This window comes from Tasmannia lanceolata, unplaced genomic scaffold (genome assembly GCF_043159265.1).
Source record: "Tasmannia lanceolata isolate RefF3 unplaced genomic scaffold, GAP_Taslan_0.1 ptg000023l, whole genome shotgun sequence".
Classification (NCBI taxonomy): domain Eukaryota; kingdom Viridiplantae; phylum Streptophyta; class Magnoliopsida; order Canellales; family Winteraceae; genus Tasmannia; species Tasmannia lanceolata.
The window spans coordinates 28,608,317-28,630,023 of NW_027518700.1; positions in this window are offsets into that span (position 1 = coordinate 28,608,317).

Here is a 21,707-nt window from a genome sequence, read left to right on the forward strand (position 1 = left end):
GGATCTTCACTATGCCTTTGATCACCATGTTCTACCTTGTTGTCGATCTTGGTAATCTAAGTTTCCTGTATGAGCTTATCATGGTAGAATCATTAGTACCAACCTACTTCGATCTTTGTCGTCATCAAAACAATGAGTAGGGCCACACATGGGAACCCTTGGGCTAACATAGACGCATGCCTTTTGGGTTATGCAATGCACCGGCAACCTTCCAAAGATACATGATGAGCATCTTTTCTGATATGGTGGAGACCTTTCTAAAGGTTTTTATGGATGATTTTTCCATTCATGGCTCCACCTATGCCGAATGTCTATATCACTTAAAGTTGGTCTTAGAAAGGAGTAGAGAAAAGAACCTTGTCCTTAATTGGGAAAAGTGTCATTTTATGGTAAAAGAGGGCATAGTTCTATATCATGTGATTTCTAAAGAAAGAACTAAGGTTGATAAAGCCAAGGTGGATCTCATTGTCCATCTTCCACAGCCCAAAAATGTGAAGGACATTCGATTATTTTTGGGTCATGCGGGTTTTTTACTTGAGATTTATAAAAGATTTTTCTAAAATTGCTAGGCCTCTAACCAATTTGTTAGCAATTGATCAAAAATTTGATATTATGTGTGATGCTTCTGACTTTGCAATAGGAGCAATTTTGGGTTAAAGAATCAATAAATTACCACATGTTATCATCTATTATGCAAGTAGGACTCTCAATGATGCACAACTCAACTACACCACTACGGAAAAAGAATTTTTAGCAGTTGTGTTTGCATTAGAAAAATTCCGGTCCTACTTGATTGGATCACATGTGATAATTTATACCGACCATTCGGTGATCAAGTATCACATAGGAAAGAAAGATGCTAAATCTCGCCTCATTAGGTGGGTTTTACTTCTTCAAGAATTTGATTGGAAAATTAGAGATAAGAAAGGTACGGAGAACTTGGTTGCCTATCACTTGTCTAGATTACCTAATGCAAAGGATGATGAAGGTCCAATTAATGAGAATTTTCCTGATGAACAGTTGTTGGCTATTTCTAGTGAGCCTTGGTATGCGGATATTGTGAATTATTTTATTATAGGTGCAACACGGATCATTGGTCAAACAAAGACAAATATCGGTTTCAGTCACAGGTAAAGTATTTCTTTTCGGATGACCCATACTTGTTTAAAACTTGCTCGGATCAAATTGTCTGACGATGTGTGCCCGATCATGAGATTCTATCCTTTTGCCATGATCAAGCATGTGGTGGCCATTTTAGTGCAAAGAAAACCGCCCAGGAAGTGTTACAATGTGGTTTCTATTAGCTGAGTCTTTTTAAGGATTCTTTTGGGTTTTGTAAGGCTTGTAGGTCCTGTCAGTCATTAGGTAGAGTTGCTAAGAGGAATATGTGCCCCTCAACCTGATCTTAGAAGTCGAAATCTTTGATGTGTGGGGTATCAATTTTATGGGTCCATTTTTCAATTCTTTTGAGAACTTATATATTTTGTTAGGAGTAGATTATGTGTCCAAGTGGATTGAAGCCATTGCTTGCAAATCCAATGACAACAAGGTCGTGGTCAAGTTTCTAAAAGAAAACATCTTTTTGCTCTTTAGTACTCCTCGTGCCATCATTAGTGATAGGGGTAAACACTTTTGTAATAGACCTTTTGAGGCTCTTATGAAGAATTATGGGATCACTCATAAGTTAGCTACCCCTTATCATCCCCAAACGAGTGGCCAAGTGGAGGTTTCAAATAGACAAATTAAGCAAATCTTAGAGAAGAAAGTTAATCCAAATCGCAAGGATTGGTCCGTTAGATTAGTGGATGCTTCTTGGGCTCATAGGATGGCATTCAAGACTGATCTTTGTCAGTCTCCTTACCACCTTGTGTATGAAAAAGCTTTTCATCTCCCGGTTGAATTAGAACATAAAGCTTTTTGGGCTATCAAGAAACTAAATTTTGATGTGTCTGAGGCAGGAAATCAAAGAAGACTTTAGCTTGTGGAGTTGGAGGAGTTACGTAATGATGCTTACGAGAATACAAAAACTTACAAAGAGAAGACAAAAGCATTTCATGACAAGCATATTTTGAGGAAAACATTTCAGGAAGGTGATAAAGTTCTTCTATACAATTCATTATTGCATCTCTTTCCATGTAAGTTAAGATCCCGTCGGGATGATCCATTTTTGGTGAATAAAGTTTTCTCCCATGATTGTATTGAGATTTTAAATCCAAATAATGGTGAGACATTTAAAGTGAATGGACAAAGATTGAAGCCGTATATTGAGTTACCTTCATCGAATTTGGAAGAGGTCATGGATCTCCATGTGCCTCTTTATTCAACTCTTTCCTAAAAGAAAAAGGTATGCCCCTCTTTTCATTGTCCTTATTTTTATTTCTATTTTTGCATGCATTGAGGACATTGCATGATTCAAGAATGGGGGGAAGTCTATTTGGAAAGCTTAATTGTGAGTTCTTTTTATGGTTTAAAGTAAAATATTTCATTTTTCTTTGTTTTTAGTATTTTTAGAAAAGAAAGAAATAGCTAGATATTTTTGGAAAGAAATTTTTATCCCGTTCTAAGAAAGGAAGTTAGTCTATATTTTAATTTTGAAATTTGAGAAAATAAATAGAACACTTTCTACTTATAGTTTTGATATCTTTTGTAATTGTGTTTATAAAAGATTTCATTTGGAGACGAGATTAGAATTTTAGCTTTTATATAGTAAAGTGAAAAAGGAAAAAAAAAAGAAGAGAAATTACTTTTGATCTAGTCTTGACTTGTAGCCTTTTTTACTCGAGCAAGTAAGTCCGAGGGGTGTTCTACACTTAGTTCCTTAAAGCTATCTAGTTTGAGAGTAATTGGCCTAAAGCTCAATTCAAGGGTCATCTAGAAAGCTTAAGAGGTCAAGACATTGCACGGATCAAAGTGAAGGCTGAACTCAGATTGCATCAATTTCTTAAAAATATATGCAAAATAATTCCAACATTGTTTAGTAAATTGGGTGTCGGTGCAAGCCCTGCATGTCATTCACGCCAACGGCAGTAGAGAAATACTTGAGTTAAATTCTTAGAAAATAATGGGAAAGTGGAAAGAAAGGTGGAACCATATAACTGTTCAATTTTTTATTGAATTTCTGATTCAAATTCTTTTGAGGACAAAAGTGTGAAAAATATAAAGGATGATTCCTTGATTATGATATATGTCGAATTTCACAACTTGGAATGAGATAACAAAGATGAAGTATGGGGGTATTCTAGAAGTTTCTATCTTGAGTAAAATATTAAAGCAAGATGAGGAGTTATATTTGGCTTTATTCTATATTAAGGATTTGTGATTGTGATATTATAAATAACCGCAACCGCAAATGCACGGATTGCTTGTAGATACGGGTCGAACTCAGGGAAGAGAATTGTGATTTCTACCCTTATACTATTTGAAAAATAAACTTATGAAATATTGTTGCCTGGCATGTACTCAGGATTTTCGTGGACAATAACCTCGGATCCGACAATATATTTAAATTTATAAGCTAAATAGATATGGGTGAAACACAATGAAGAAACGATTACAACTTCACTCTTATATTTAGGCAAAGTGAACCAATATTCTAATGATTTCTATTAATTACCTGTTTAATCTAATTAGAAAACCCAAAATCTAAAAGCCTAAATTAATTGAAAAATTCAATTTGAAAAACTAATTGGGAATTGTTTTGAAACCTTAATTCAATTAAAAGATTACTTAGGGTTAGAATCTCCCATGGGTTGGGATTGGATTATTAATCAAATCAATTTTTGTATTGAATAGTGTAATTGATAAATCCGATCACTGGGGAATAAAATCTATGGAAGTCATTGCCCATGAGCGATTGATCCAACATACTACCCAATGTTATAGATTTATAAGAAATTATATTTGTTTATTGGCAATTACTCATACTAAAGGGCAAAGCCAATGGCATAAATAATTGGGAATCCACAAATATAAACCCCTATATATGATATTATTTTATGCCATTGATTTTAATTAATCATCTTTCTCCTTCCCCATGGCTTCATCTAAACCCCAAGTAGATGGGTTTAGTTACTCAAGGAGAAGGGGAAAGAAACAAAGAAATAGAAAAATAGAGTCATTGAAGAACTTAGAAAATGAAAAAGAAAACAAAAATAACTCTTCTTTAATTGGTGTTGAAACAAAAGCACATCAAATTGGAATTGAAATAAAGAGTAAAATAAAAGAAAACTTAGTCTTTTTCTTCTCCTTGCAATGGTTGAATCCTTGATCGCCTATCTTCAAGCCTTTGATTGCCTTGGATTGAATCTTGGACAGTTGGATCGAGCCATGGTTGAGAGAGAAAAAGAGAGAACTTGAAAGAGGGCAAGAGACAACAAGAGAGCAATCAAAAGGTTAAAGAGTGTAGAGAGTAGAGAGTCTTCTTCACTCCAATATATAAAAGACATCCCCTTCTATTTTCAGCTCTCAAGGAAAGACACAAAAATAAAGAAACTTGGCATCTTTGTATCCTTTTTTGTTTTGCACTACCACCTTGATTTGGTAATTTAATCAACTTTCACCATTTGTTGGTAATAATCAGCAACTTGTTCTCCTTGGCTTCATAATTTTAACCACTTTATACCCATTTGTAGCACTTTTCCTTTCTTTTTATTGACTAAGATATGTGGGGATGGGTGGAAACTTTGTTTTCTTCTATGGTAGGTCCCACATAAAAATCATAGTCAATATGCAAGCAAGTGGGTGTAGACACCCCTATTTCGCTCTGCTTTAATCAATAAAGAAGTTAGTGTTTTCCTATTGGTTTTCAAAGTTTTCCATTTTCGTGTCCATCTCTCATGTTTTCTCGATCTTTTCGGTCATTTTTGCCATGTTTTTTTATTTGTTCGCCGGGTGTTGAGAAGGGTTATTCACAAGAATCCAAACATGGGAGAATTTGGACCCATTTGGTGCACCATCATTGAATATTTTGGTTAGATTTGGATCAAGCGAGAGGCCCGCGCATTTTTTTAATGAAAAATGAGTTTTGAACCTACTTGGATCCAATACATAAAGATGTCCATCAAGGGAACAGTTAAGATCGTCTTAGGGAGGTCATTTTGTGAAAACAACCAATTTTTTTGTTGTGACCATCAAGTTGAACAATTTGGATAACCCTTGGAAATGAGTTTTGAGGCACAACTTTATAAATTGGATGGTTTGGATTATTCCATGAAAACAATTTAAAGAGCACAAACAATTTATATTGAGGCCCATTAATTGAGTGGCTCGGATCCTCTCATGAAAAATGATTTGAGGACCCAACCCATTTGCATTGCAGCCCACTAATTGGACGGATTGGATCATCCAATGGCTGATTTGTGGAGTACGACCACCCATGTTGTGACCCATCAATTAGGTAGTTCGGATCTTCTTATGGAGATAATTTCGAGGGTGCAACTCATTTACATTGCGGCCAAATCAAATGGACGATTTGGATTATCCTATGAAAATGATTAGGTGGGCATGATCATCGGTTGGATGGTCTGAATCATCCCAAAGAGGTGATTTTGGGCGCAACTAACTTATGATATGACCCATCTAAAACCAAGTTGAATTGGTATCTTAAATCTTGATCGTCCATCTACTTTTTGCAATTCTTCTTCATTGTTAGCATCCTTAGCTATTTAAGAGAGTTTCTAATTACGGTGGACATGTGAATATCCTTATTTATGGCGTGGAATCCAATGCATGGGAGTTGGGTTAATGCATGGGAATTGGCTTTCTAATGAGAGAAAAAGGAACGGCCAATATGAGATGGAAACTTGCCATAACGGGATGGCTGAAATGGAAAGCTAAAATATGACGTTTACAATTACCCATGCAAATAAAAACCTTGTTGATTTTGGAGTCTATTAAATATGGCATTGAGGTATTTTCATTATTTGAATTCCCTCTTTTGATATTTATGCCGTGTTCTAAATTTAAACTGGGGCAATAACCTTAATTGCAAATGTGAAGTTTCTGTTCAAAGAGGCTTTCTATTATAAAGAGTATGACCTTCATATATAATGGATTAAGAAAACTGGTTGGAGGAGGACAGTAGTGATGATCATCTAGAGAGTACTACAAAAACAGCACATCTCCACCCTACATAGAGGGGACGAGTCTTCTCTTCCTCTCTCCTCTCACAATAACGAGCATCCCTGTCTCTACACCTCTGCAAAATAGCGGATGTTCTCTCTCTCTCTCTCATATATCTCTCTGAATCCCTCATCCATTTTTCAACGGGTCTTCGCACATAACTTCGGTTCGCAACTTCATCAGAGGTATTTTCTAGAGCATATAAAAGGGTGCGACAAAGCGTATATCTCGAATTTACGCACCCTAGAGACAAGGAGCGCGATCAACGGTAGGTTCCTCCATTTTTATAATATCAAAGGTAGAAAAGCATGCTTAGGGCCGTTTCTTCTTTGTTTTCTTCATGATTTTTGTAAAAGCTATCACGCATGATCTAATATGATTTTGGTAGGTCAGCTTATGTGATTATCAATTTTAGTAAGAAAAGAAATCGTTATATGAGAAAATTGGGTGTTTAATCGATCGGGATATCTAGTGGCTTTTGAATCGTTTTACAAAGTGAGTGTTTTAAAACCAAGGGTTTTTCGCGAAGCTATGTTTTCTGGGTCTTAATGAGGTTAAAAGAACATCAAAGATTTAAAAATTCCGGTAGATTTCATTTGTTTTGATGGCTCAAAAATTCGTTCAAAAAATACCCGGAAATAGAATTTTGATGGTTCTAAAAATCGTTCATATAACAAAATGTTTCGAAACTGATTGAAATTTCGTCCTCAATAGATTTTTGATATTTAAATTTCATACAAAAATTTTCAAAAGATTTGGAGTTTATTTATTATTTTTACTGGAATTGTTTTGATAAAATCACTGATTTTCATGTATATGAAGGGCATATCATTAAACGAACTCCTTAAAAGCTAAAATTTGGTAGCAAGATGAACTGACCAGTCATCATCATATTTTAAATTTCTCAGAAATTTTGGGCATATTTTAATATTTTTTATTTATTTTTAATTACTCTGACCAGAAGATGAATATATCTGTTAAAAATAGAAAATTATCAAAATAATGTCTGAATGTTTTCTCATAATTTTCGATTTGTCTGAGAATGGTCTAGTAAAATTTTGGTTGGATTTGAAATTAATTTGCTATATTTGTTAGTGTAATGTCATCAATCTGATCCGAAAGTGGAAAATCAATTAAAAATCAAATTTCAATCTTTAAAATCATGAACAATTAAACATAATATATTTTTCAAGAACACATCATATTCTAAAGTTTCTGGAACAGATAACTTAATTAGCTATAGGCTTCTTTGTAAAATCATTATTATGATCCAATTGTGATAAATTCATTTAAAAATCCAAATTAATTCAAAGCACCTTGAAAATTTTCAGAGAACTTTAACTTTTCATAATATATTCAACCACTAAGCTATCTGAAACAGAAATCTTAGGACTAATAGATTTTCTTTGTAAAATAACATGTTAGGATAATTTAGATGCCGAGATCGTAACCATAATCGTATATTAATTGCGATCGATCCAGCATAATTGGAGTGCGTAAATTATAGTATGTTGTTGGCTCCGAGGTCCACTGTCCACGAAAATCCTGAGAAATATGCCAGGCAATAAGATACTATAACTTACGTGCTAAATTATACAAGGGTTGAGAGCACGATTCCCTTCCTTGGTTGCGATTCGAGGCCGAAACTTGCGAACCATAAAGCCTTTGATATTCCTTAGATGTTTAGGAATAAAAAATCCTCAAAAATCGAAAATCATTAAGTTTAACAAATCGAATTAACTCGATCCGCGCCTTAGGAGCCGTTGGATTACGGTCTCCTATCGTAGGAACCTTTAGGGCCCCTTAGAACCACTTACGTCTCGTTGTGTCCTAGGTTTTAGGGAGTCCTAGAGTTACGAGTCCAGCCTCATCACGGTAGTTTGCTACGAATAGCAACCGTGCCATAGATCTAGTTACACTAGTCACCTCACTTTTCTCATAGGACAAGCCTAGTTACCTAGGATGTAGGTTCACCTGCATTAGTCTAAGGGGCATCTTGCATTTAGATAGGATCATATAGCATCTTAGATGAAGTCCTAAGATAATAAAATCTTCAACTTAAATTAAATAATTTCTCTTAAACTGTTAAAACAGTAAATCCAGTCTAGATCGGTGTCCTAGATGAGTTAGGCACAAATAGCTTAGTTCAGGTGCACCGAACTACGATTGACTCTGATTCCAGTGAGGCTGGGATACGTAGGCAACTTGGTTACTTGAGTGGCATACCAAGCCCGAGTCGGCTCCACACATAAGTGGTGGGGTTTTGTACATTAATCCTTAAATTAAAAATAATTAAATCACTTAGGACTTTCCATGAAATTAGAATTTTAGGAGAACTTTCACTTAGATTGAATTCAAACGAATTAAGAAAGTCAAGATACACATTTAGGAATTACATTGAAATTAGATCTTAGGATGTATGTCACATAGTTCACACATTAATATAGAGTTAAATGAGCCATTTAAAAGAAATTCAAAAGATTTAACTTTTGGAATTGAAGACATCGGGCAGGAATGGTGCATGTGGTGGTAACTCCCCATACCTTCCATTCTCGTAACCAGGTAACGAGTCTACATTTCTGGTCAATTATGGGTCCTAGATCCCTCATCTAGGTGCCGACTCTGTCACTCTCTTTTGCGTGGAATTCGGATTGTCTTAGTGATCCCAAGTTCACGGAAAAGATGAATTAAATCACACCTCGCTAGGCTCGGCGGCTTACCCCTGCCCTTATGGGTACTGGGTTGCACGTTTGTTTGCACCCTATGGCTTGCTTGCTGCTTGCTTGGTTGGATAATTAAAATCAATAATAAAAAGCACACGTCATTCGCATGGGTACGAGAGACCAAGAGAGAGCGTGATGCCTCGCGCGCTCGCGACCCTCTCGCGGGATCGGGTCCCACAGTGAGTGCAAATAAGCAAGTGGGTTCCACGGATATTGAATACTATATATAAAAAAAACTCAAAGAAAGAGGCATGCTCGTTGGATGTTTTTGGTTGTTTCTTGCCTATTCGAATGACAAAATTACCCCTCCACCTCATTCGTATAAAGCTCCCAAATCAGTTTTAATATGATGATCCAACCGTCCATTTCATGGCTGTAATGTAAATTGACCATCCCTCATGTAACCGACTTGAGAGGGAGAGATTTTCTACTATAAAAAAATCCTTGAATTAGTAAGCTTCACACGTTTTCCAAGTACTCGCAAATGGCAATGTTGCTTTTACTGTTTTGACACATGGAATATGCCTCCTTGAATTAGTAACCTTGCTTTTGCCACCTTTCACATAAAAATAACATACCAAATATACCTCCTCACGTGCACTTCATGATGACAGATTCCCAAGAATTTTCAACTTAACCAATAAGCTGCTGGTTTCCAAAACTTGGTGTTTAACATTAGAAAGCTCTACCACCTTGAAATGGAATGCCATCTAAACACTTCCAATTGCTAGCCAAAATTACCAACTATACTTATTCATCACTGAGACTCATTCAAAAATAAATAATTTTGGAAATTCGGATGGGTTTCTTTTATTGTAACCGAACCCACCCATAGCACAAGATCCAAAACGTTGGGCCCACCGCAATTTTGAAATGATAAAAATATTCCGCAAGAAGAAAGCAAATTCCCTATTCCTCTTAATATCCAAACACTCGGTGGGCCCTACTTTGAAAATAAGAGAGAGAGAGAGCGTGTGAGAGCTGGGCATCATAGGGCTGATCCAAACCGTTCACTTGATTGGGCCAAAAGATAAATGGAACGTGTCCTATAAATCGTTCCTACAAGCTGATCTGAGCCATCCAATTTAGTGATCCACCATGTAACTTGATTATACCCTTAAATAATTCTAGTAAGATGATCCAAACTGTTAAATTCAACCCAACAAAAGCATCTTAAACTCGGCCACCAAAGTATATTGAAATTTCAGATTTTCTTGGAAATTACTTGTTTTCCTATGATTTTCAATCTCCTTAGCGTATTTTCCTTGGAATTCCCAAAAGATCCTGAAACACCAGAAACAAACAAAAATACCTTAGTAGTATCGCTCTAAATATGAAATATGCATGCTTTACCTACCTACAATTCACACATAAATGTGCTCATTAGATTCCCTCATACTTAATCTTTGCTGGTCCTCGAGCAAACAAAAAGAAAATAATAAAACATCTGTGAAAACTAAAACAAAAACAAACAAAATCTAACTCACTTTCGTAGGAATCACGATTGCACTTATCATGTGCAACAAACCTTTAAACTCTAGGTTACCCTGGTGGACGTTGTGTCTTGTGAGTGTTTGCAGTGAATATACACACAAAATTTCAAAAATTTAACTTTCCAAAAACAAAAACTTACATTACAAATCCTTAATATAGAATAAAGCCAAATACAATCTTTTTCCTTTGCTTTAATATTTTACTCAAGATAGAAACTGAAATCCGAGGAGTGACTCGGTTTGGCAACCTAGAGGGGGGGTGAATAGGATGTTTATAAAAAGTTTGCCTTTTAAAAACTTTTCCTATAATTTCACCCAAGACTTATCCCTTGTTTAATTAAGTTTGAAATAGTCGAACTTATTAATTGGGAAATTTAGTGGCTCAATTAGCAATGTAAAGATATTCAAGTTGAAAACAATGCTAACTCACCCAATTCTAATTATGTAAGTCATTGCATAAATAATGGAGTGAGAGAGGGAGTGAGAGATAGAGAAATACTAACACAAGTGACACAAAGATTTATAGTGGTTCGGCAAAGAGCCTGCTCCACTCTTCTGAAGGTCGCACTTGAGGATTTTTACTATTGAGACCTCTACGACGCCCGGCTCCGAGGCTTTTACTACCAAAGGGAATTAAATGAGGATGCCCCTGTCACCTTTATAATGTCTCTCCTATACGGTCGAAAACTAAGTCTTTCTCCCAAGGGAATTAACACCGGATGCCCTTGCCACCTTTCTTGTCTCTCCTACACCGTCGAGATCTAAGCGCTTTTCAAAGAAGAAGATAAAAGCTTTGCCTCTATGCAGGCTACAATGCAAGTTGAAGCTCTAAGGATGCTCTCAAAGATAAACAAGTTTAAGCCTAACCAATCTCAAATGGATTTTCCCAAAATCAAGGCACAATGAAGGATTGGTGAGAGATTAACCCAAAAATGATTCACAAATGAATTTCTAGGGTTTATTAGAGTTGGACCATGTTCATCAAGTTTTTTTAGACCCTTTGAATGGGTATATATGAAGTCCCAACTAAATATGACCGTTTCAGGGGCAAAACAGTCATTTTCGGGTCAAACAATCAACTAGTCATTGTAGCCACAACGACTATATTTTTTTTAGTTCATAGTGTTCTCGAAGTTCAAAGAAATTTCTCGGAGTTTCGAGAAATTTCTTAGAGTTCCGAGAAAACAGCCAGATAGTGGAATTTCAGTCCCTGGACCATTTCTCGGAGTTCCTAGAAAATGGACAGAGTATGGAATTATACTCTTGGACCATTTCTTAGAGTTCCGAGAAAATTCTCAGAGCTCCGAGAAGCCTATGAATCAGCAGAATTTCTTGTTTTAGTTGCTGATTTTCTTTGGGCTTTTGGAACTCAATTTAATCAAGTTAAATGGAATGCCACGAGGGTCCAAATATGTGAGGACACCATATGGTCATTCACTAATCCAATTAGGCTTTAAGGGTGTGTTGTAGTCTCTTTGGAAAATATTATTTTCACTACTTTTAAGGGATTAAACAATGTGCCTTGACAAGAGAAAATGCAAGAGAGATAGGAATACATTCTACCCTTTCTGTCATTCTCTTGAACTCTTCTCCTGAGCTGGGATCTTCTATGGTTGAGCTTCCATACTTGACATCTTCAAGTTGTGGTACAAGCTCCTTGGTCCTTTGCATTGGTTAATGATCCTCCAGCTTTGGCCTTTATGATCTTCTCTGTATGTTCAATGCTTTGAGATGATTGTTGAGCTTCTCCTTGGTAGATCCTCCAAGGTGTGGTTTGTCCAAGTATGCCCTAGCTCCTTTGTCCATTGGTTTGTTCATCTTCAAGCATAGGCCAATAGGGTGTGTGCTAGTATGATTGACTTATGTAGGACCTGTCTGAAGCACAACACTCAAGGCAAATGATCAGTCCATAAACGACAAATGTGTATTTATGTTGGACTATCATTTAATTCCTTTAATGCTTGGCGGTTGATATTTGAAGTTTCAAGTGTTGTGGTTAACCATAGGAGTTTGTTTCGACAACACTTTTCAGTTTGGTTGAAAATATCTTTTGCATTTTGGCATGATGACACTTTTTCATAAATAGGAGGTAAGGTACAACATATAGTGATTAGGGCTTTAGTGTTTAGTAAAGATAATTTTTTGTTATATTCATTTAAGCTTTTAGGTTTAGCATTTAGAACTGAAATAAAGGTCTAGGGAACCAAGAGGAGGGTGAATTGGTTTTCTCAAAAATTTATCCTGTTGAAATCAAATTTTAAACCTAATTCAATTTCTCTTTACTTGCTTAATTTTTGGTTAGTTCAAATAATAAAGAAAAATGCCCAACCATACAAACATGAAAGTGCAAGGATAAGAAAAGAACACACCGATGTATAGTGGTTCGGGCAAAGCCCTACTCCACTCTTCTTTAGATCATCCTCAAGGATTTCCACTATGTGAGACCTCCAAGATGCCCGGGTCCGAGGCAATTACACTCCCAAGGGAATTAAATGAAGATGCCCTTGCGACCTTTACACCGACTCTCCTTCTCCGCCGAGTTCTAAGCGCTTCTCCCTAGGGTATTAAGAATATGATGCCCTAGCTACCTTTACAATAAAGAAGAGAAGATTGCTATGCCTTCCTTTAAGGCTTGATTCATAATAAAATCCCCTTGAATGCTCTCGAAGATAATACAAGTTAACATCATAAATCCAAACTCAAAGATTTGCAAGTAACAAGGCAAGTTAGGTGGAGAGAATAAAAGCTTAAGCAAAATGGGTTTTACAAGTGTTAATGAATGCTTAGGAAGGTTGGTAAATCATTTAAAAGAGTTAAATGAACCTCTTGAATGTGTATTTATAAGCTCAAAACAAGATATGACCGTTTGGGGGTGGTGATAACAAAAACACCCCAAAAATCAACTAGCCATTTGAATTACAACAGTCATTTTTTTTGCTGTCGCGACGTTCTCAGAGTTCCGAGAACCATTCTCGAAGCTCCGAGAAAATTCTCGAAGTTCCGAGAAAACGACCAGAGAATGGATTATAATCCCTGGACCATTTCTCATAGTTCCGAGAAAAATCTCAGAGTTCCGAGCTCGGAGCTCTGAGAAAACTCTTGGAGTTCCGAGAAGCCTACTTTCAACAGTTTTTCTTGTTTTTGTTGCTGATTAATTTGGGCTTTTAGAACTCAATATTAACAAGATAAATGGAATGTCATGAGGGTCCAAATATGTTGGTCCACCTCATGAACATTCACTTAACCATTTAAGCTCTTAAGGGGTTTTGGAAACTGTCTTGAAAACCTTGCCTTGACTTAGAAATATAAAGAGAATGGATGTACAATGAAATCTAGGTAACGCTCAACTTCTCTTTAGCCTTAGTCATCAATTGATTTTCCATTTTGTGTATGCTTGCTAGAGAGATATGTGAGCTCCACCTAGCTCCTTTGACTCTTGTGGGTACATCTTCAAGCATGACCATGTGGTGTGTTGGTTCCTTCAATGATTAACCTGTCTTATCACAACACTTCAACGCAAGGTAATTAGTATTCAAAAACATAATTAATTTAGTTTGAGAATCATCAAAACAAGATAGGAGGATGGACCCTTGGGCTTACAATCTCCCCCTTTTTATGATGACAAATCAAATGGATTATGAGGTGTGTGTGGAGTGACATGATATGCAAGTAAATGTGAAAACTCCCCCTTAACATATGCACAAATATAAAATGACAAGTGAAAGCATATAGTTCATATGGAACATGAATAAATGATCAATTTCTAAAATTCTCTCCCTTTTGGCATCGGCAAAAAGGAAGGATATGAAGTATAAGCACATACATGAGAGAAAAATATTAGCCAATTAGTATGTTCATACAATTGATTAACTCCCCCTTAGGCTTTATCATGAAGCAAAGGTGTACTCCTACCAGGTTATAGCATGATAAGCCCTAAGAAACCTCCTTTTTTGTGTAAAGAAGAATATTTTATCATAAAATAAGGTATGAGTTTGAAATGATCATGATAAGCAAGAGTAAATGGTAATCAAGTTAAGGACTCCCCCTGACTCAATGCTTATGACATAAAGTAAATATACATTCAAGTAGTTGCACAGATACCTGTTCATGATTAAGATGCTGGCATAAGGCCAAATTGTTATGTGTTTTAATTAAGGTGAATGTACCATCTTCCTCTTAGAAACTAAGAAGGCTAAGGGCACCAATTGAGTGACTTTTAAAGATTAGGGTTTGACATCTCAAACATGCAGATACTGCCAAACAGAGGTGATACATATATAAATACTATATAGATAAGCAGATGAAGGCACAAAATATTCATTTGGCAAGATCTTTGACTTGGTCTGCACTCCAGATGTTTAAGGCACTTCTTATATAACACATTTTCTCATCACTAAGGGGCTTTGTAAAGATGTCAGCCAATTATTCCTCAGTATTGATATACTTTAGGCAAATGTCCCCTTTTTGTGAGTGATCTCTAATGAAGTGGTGCCTAATCTCAATGTGTTTGGTTCTTTGTCAAGTTTATAGCACTAGTGTTGTCACATTGAATGGGAATATTTTTCAATTTAACACCATAATCCATCAATGTGCTTTTCATCCATAGGATCCTTTCACAACAAGCCCTAGCTGCCACATATTCTGTTTATGTTGTGGACAGGGCTATTGAATTCTGTTTCTTACTAAACCATGATACAAGAGGTTTGCCCAATAATTGACAAGTCCCACTAGTGCTTTTTCTATCCACTCTACATCCAGCAAAGTCTGCATCTGAATATCCAGTGAGAGTGAAGTCACTAGATCTTTTATACCATAGTCCCAGACTTTGGGTTCCTCTTAAGTACTTGAAGATTTTCTTGACTGCAGATAGATGAGACTCCTTTGGATCCGATTGAAACCGAGCATAGAGGCAGACACTAAATATAATGTCTGGTATACTGGCTGTCAAATAGAGGAGACTACTTATCGTACCCTTATACATCATTTGGTCCACTAACTTGCCAAATTCATCTTTTTCTAACTAAGCAGTTGTACTCATTGAAATTCTTGATGTCGTGCTGCTATCCATCCCATACTTCTTCATTAACGCTTTGTATACTTTTCTTGATTTATAAATATTCATTTTTTGTATTGTTTGATTTGGAGTCCTAAGAAGTAGGTCAACTCACCCATCATGCTCATTTCGAATTCTTTTTTTATTAGATTTGCAAATTCATCACACATCCTTTGATTAGTTGAGCCACATATGGTGTCATCTACATAGATCTAGACAAGGAGGATATCAACGAATTTTCTTTTTGATAAACAATGTCTTATCCACTTTGCCCATCTCAAAATACTTCTCTACAAGAAATGTACAAAGCCTCTCATACCAAGTTCTAGGAGCTTGCTTCAATCCATATAAAGCTTTATCAAGCTTGAAGACATGATTTGGATGTTTGTAGTCTTCAAAACCTAGAGGTTGCTCAACATACACTTCCTCTTGGATGTAGCTATTTAGGAAGGCACTTTTGACATCCATTTAATACAATTTAAATTCTTTATGACATGCATATGTCAAAAGTATCTAATAGCTTCCACACGGGCAACAGGAGCGAATGTCTCATCATAATCTATCCCTTCTTCCTGATTGTACCCTTGGGCTACAAGCCTAGCCTTCTTCCTAGTGATTATTTCATTTTTATCCATTTTATTTGTATACACCCATCTTGTCCAAATGACTGGGTGATCACTAGGCCTAGGCACTAGCCTTCACACCTTGTTCCTTTCGAATTGGCTCAACTCTTCTTGCATAGCCATCAACCAATATTCATCCTTGATGGACTTATGTTCCAATTTGGATAGAAATGCTAGATTGTTACTCACACTAGGCCTAGGCACTAGCCTTCACACTGGCGATGTACTGGCGATGTGGCATCACCTAAGATTTGGGATTCCGGATGATCAACCAATATTCTCTTATCCTTAGGTAATGAATTGTCCTCTACATTTTCAACTTGCACACTAGGTAATGTATCACTTGTAGACTCTTGGGGATGAACATTTGTCTTAGATGGAGGGCTTTTAATGTGTTCATCCTCATCATGAGGCATGTCTTGAAGTATTGGCTCTCTCTAATCAAATGTAACATGCATAGATTCTTCTACAATTAGGGTTCTTCTATTAAACACTCTAAATGCTTTGTTATGTGTAGAATACCCTAAGAATATGCCATCATCTGATTTCTTATCAAATTTATGCAAATTGTCTTCGATATTCAAGATGTAGCATCTACAACCAAACACCCTAAAGTAGCTTATATTGGGTTTCAAGTTTTTCCAAAGCTCATAAGGTGTTTTCTTAGAAATTGGCCTCACATACACCCTATTTATGATATAGCAAGAGGTGATAACCGCCTCCGCCCAAAAATATCTAGGGAGATTATTCTTATGCAACATTGTTCTAGCCATTTCTTGGAGGGTTCAGTTCTTTCTTTCTACAACCCCATTTTGTTGAGGTGTTCTAGGTGCCGAGAAGTTGTGTTTTATGCCATGATCATTACAATAAGTGTTAAAGTGTATGTTTTCAAATTCCGTTCCATGGTCACTTCTAATGTAAGATATGGCTATACCCTTTTCATTTTGGACTTGATTACACAACTTAGAGAAATTTTTATAGGTTTCATCTTTATGTGTTAAAAATATGACCTATGTAAATCGTGATTAGTCATCCACAACAACAAACACATACCTCTTTCCACCTAAGCTACTTGTCTTCATTGGTCCAAAAAGATCCATATGAAGTAGTTGCAAGGGGTAAGTGGTAGAGATCATATTTTTAGGGGCAAATGAACTCTTTAATTGTTTGCCTAATTGACAAGTTCTACAAATGTGATCTTTGGTGTACTTAAGCTTTGGCAAACCTCTAACTATGTCTTTTGAGGAGAGGGTTGAAATAATTTCCATTCTGGCAAGACCCAACCTCCTATGTCATAACCAAGAGTCTTCACTAATGGCATTGAGACATGTTACGTTTTGAAATCTAAGATCATCTAGCCCAATTGTGTAAATGTTATTGTCTCTAGAACCTATGAATTGCACCTTTCCATCTACCTTATTTTTAGCAATGATTTGTCAGGGTTGAAGACTACTTCAAACCCATTATGACATAGTTGACTAATGCTAATAAGATTATGAGATAAGCCATCAACATAAAGTTCATCATGAATGGAAGAGGTAGAGTTACCTATGGTGCCTTCTCTTTTAACCTTTCCCTTCTTCTCATTTCCAAAGGTAACTTCTCCACCATCCTTGAGGTCTCCGGTCATCTGCCTAGAGCATCAACTATTAAGGTACCATGTGTTCTTGTTGTAGCTTCTAAGTCATACCTACATATGAATAGGCAAGTGAGATCCCTTAGGTACCCAAATCTTCCTAATCTTGCTAAGTCCATTTGTTTTCACTTTTGCATTTAATTTGATTTTGTCCTATTTAGCATACATGCAAGCAACCTTATAATGTCCTTCTAGTCCACAATAAAAATAAGTTTTAGTACCACTAGAAGAAGCTTTCACAAATTTGTTCTTCTAATTTGACAATGTAGTATCCCATTTATATCTGTTAGCCCAAGGTTCCCTATGGGTTCATTCAATCACCTTGTTTTGATGACTAACAAACACAAATTATTAGTCGTTTATGGACTAATTGTTTGCCTTGAGTGTTGTGCTATGGACAGAAAATTCACAGCTTAATCCATGATAGCACCAACACACCATTGATGGCCTATGCTTGAAGATGAACATGTTCCAACTCAAAAAAATCCTTGAAAACTACTTGCAATCATTTTTGGGTTAATTTTCTCTCACCAACCTCTTGTTCCTTGATTTGAGAAAATTATTTGAGATTTGTTTAGGCATTACTTGTAATTATCTTTGAGAGTGCATTGTGAGCTCTACTTTGTATTAGCCTATCTAGAGGCAAGTGAGCAACATCTTCTTCTCTTCATTGTATTTGGCAACAAAGGGCGCCGTATTTAAGACCCTTGGAGCTTGGATGCTCGGATTGTACAAGGCGAAAGGAACGCCGTATTTAAGTTCCTTGGAAGATAGTGGATACCTCAAGGAGAGCAAACTTGAGAAGAGTGGAGTAGGTCTTGGGTTTAAGACCGAACCACTATAAAAGTGCTTGTGTCAAAGCCTCTTGTCTCTCTACCTCATTCTCTTGATTGGTGATTGGTACACATCTCTCTTACTCTCTTTTGTAGGTGCTTTAATATTCATATCCTTGCTTGAGTGAGTGATTAGCACTTAAGTTGAAATTGCATATTCATCTCTTTCTAATTAAGCCTCCGATCATTCTAGTCAAGTTATAAAATCAACTAGGGAATAAAGTTTACATCATTACTATTAAGCTTAATTAATCAAACTAACTTGATTGAGAAAAGTTAAAACTAGGGTAATTTTGGTAAAGAGTTTTTAAAGAGAATAAGTTCTTTAAAGAAACCCAATTCACCCCCCTCTTGGGTTGCCTCGTGGGATTTCAATATCCAAGTCTACTCTTATCATGTGACATTCTTTGAATGTTAACAAGTTTATCCAATTTTAGTGAATCATTCTCAAACCATTCAAATAGCTTCTTCAAATTATCATATTCATGAGACAATTCACTATTTTCATGCTTTAGTTTGTTGTTTTCAATGGATAGCTCTTGTCTACTTTCATTCAAACTTTTGATGGTAGCATTCAAATAATGAATTTCAAGTTTAAATTTTTCATTCTCTTCTTTTAGAAAATCATGATCTTTCTTTAACCACCCAAATTCTTTTCTCAAACTAGAAAGAGAGTTAGAGATGCATTCTTATCAAGTTCAATTTCTAGTTGATCATGTTCATTTTGTAAAGAATCAAGCACTTCTTTTAAAGTAATAACATCATTTAAAGTACTTACCTATTGATTGTCACTTGTTGAAGCCATGAAGCACACATTCCTTGCGATCATGCAATCTTCTCCATCTTTCAGCTCACATTCGGTTTCATTATCTTCATCCCATATGTAAGTCATTCCTTTCTTGCCTTCTCTCCTTTTGAAACGATTGTTTGGAGTAGGCTTATTGTTGTGTGTCCAATTTTCTTACATCCGTAGCATCGTGGTTGAGAGGATCCGTCACCATGGTCTTCTTTCTTCTTGAATGGAGGAGTGGCCTTTCTATTTTTCATGTTTGCCATATTTCTTTACAAGAACTTGATTCTTCTTGATAGGAAGACTACTTCATCTTCCATATCTCCTCTCACTTCTTCATCATCACCTACATTACAAGTAAAAGCAACACTTTTTCCTTTTTTCATTTTATTTTCAATTTCGGGTGCTTTTGTTTTGAAAATCATTTCATGAGTTATCAAGGACCCTATTAATTCATCTAGATTTAATGTGTTTTGGTCCTTGGCTTCGGTGATTGCGGAGGCTTTGGATTTCCATGATAAAGGTAAGGATCTAAGGATTTTGGACACTAAATATTTGTTTGAAAATTGTTTCCCAAGTCGCCTTAGCCCATTTACTAAGTTGGTGAATCTAGTGTACATATCGGCAATGGTTTCATCAGGTGTCATTTGAAAAAGTTCAAATTGCCTAAATAGATGATTCATTTCAGATTCCTTAACTTGGTTAGTTCCTTCATTGGTAATTTCTAAGGTGTCCCAAATCTCTTTATTCAAAGTTAAGCTTGAAACTCTACTGAATTCTTCGGGTGACAAAGCACAAATTAGAGAATTCATGACTTTGGCATTATAGTTTGAGGCTTGTTGTTCGGCTTCGGTCAATTCGTTTAAAACTCTAGTGGGCAAGGTATATCCATTTTGAACGGCTCTTCAAATTTGATACTCGTGGGTTAAAAGATTTTCATTTTTGTTTTCCAATATCCATAATTAGCTCTATCAAAATAGGGAGGCCTAGTGTTTGAGTGAACTTCTTGGTGTTGAGGGTAGTTTGCCATTTTAGGATCTTTTCTCTAAACCGGTTAGGGTTTTGAAAATAGAGACGAGGCTTTGATACCAATCGAAATAAAGGTCTAGGAAACCAAGAGGGGGGTGAATTGGTTTTCTCAAAAATTTATCCTTTTGAAATCAAATTTAAACCTAATTCAATTTCTCTTTACTTGCTTAGTTTTTGGTTAGTTCAAATAATAAAAAAAAATGCCCAACCATACAAACATGAAAGTGCAAGGATAAGAAAAGAACACACCGATGTATAGTGGTTCGGGCAAAGCCCTACTCGACTCTTCTTGAGATCGTCCTCAAGGATTTCCACTATGTGAGACCTCCATGATGCCCGGCTCCGAGGCGATTACACTCCCAAAGAAATTAAATGAGGATGCCCTTGCGACCTTTACACCGACTCTCCTTCTCCGCCGAGTTCTAAGCGCTTCTCCCTAGGTTATTAAGAATAGGATGCCCTAGCTACCTTTACAATAAAGAAGAGAAGATTGCTATGCCTTCCTTTAATGCTTGATGCACAGTAAAATCCCCTTGAATGCTCTTCAAGATAATATAAGTTAATATCCTAAATCCAAACTCAAAGATTTGGAAGTAACAAGGCAAGTTTGGTGGAGAGAATAAAAGCTTAAGCAAAATGGGTTTTGCAAGTGTTAAGGAATACTTAGGAAGGTTGGTGAATCATTTAAGAGAGTTAAATGAACCTCATAAATGTGTATTTATAAGCTCAAAACAGGATATGACATTTTAGGGGTGGTCGTAACAAAAACACCCCAAAAATCAACTAGCCGTTTGAATTACAGCAGTCATTTTTTTCGCTGTTGCAATGTTCTCGGAGCTCCGAGAAATCGAACAGAGAATGGATTATAATCTTTAAACCATTTCTCGGAGTTCCGAGAAGCCTACTTTCAAAAGTTTTTCCTGTTTTTGTTGCTGATTAATTTTGGGCTTTTGGAACTCAATTTTAACAAGATAAATGGAATGTCATGAGGGTCCAAATATGTTGGTCCACCTCACAAACATTTACTTAACCATTTAAGTTCTTAAGGGGCTTTGGAAACTGTTTTGAAAAGCTTGCCTTGACTTAGAAATCTAAAGAGAAAATGATGTACAATGAAATCTAGGTAACGCTCAACTTCTCTTTAGCCTTGGTCATCAATTGATCTTCTATTTTGTGTATGCTTGCTTGAGAGATAATGTGAGCTCCACCTAGCTCCTTTGACTCTTGTGTGGTACATCATCAAGCATGACCATGTGGTGTGTTATTTCTTCAATGATTAACCTGTCTTATCACAACACTTCAAGGCAAATTAATTAGTATTCAAAAACATTATCAATTTAGTTAGAGAATCATAAAAACAAGATAGGAGGATGGACCCTTGGGCTTACAAGAACAAAACCATTTTCT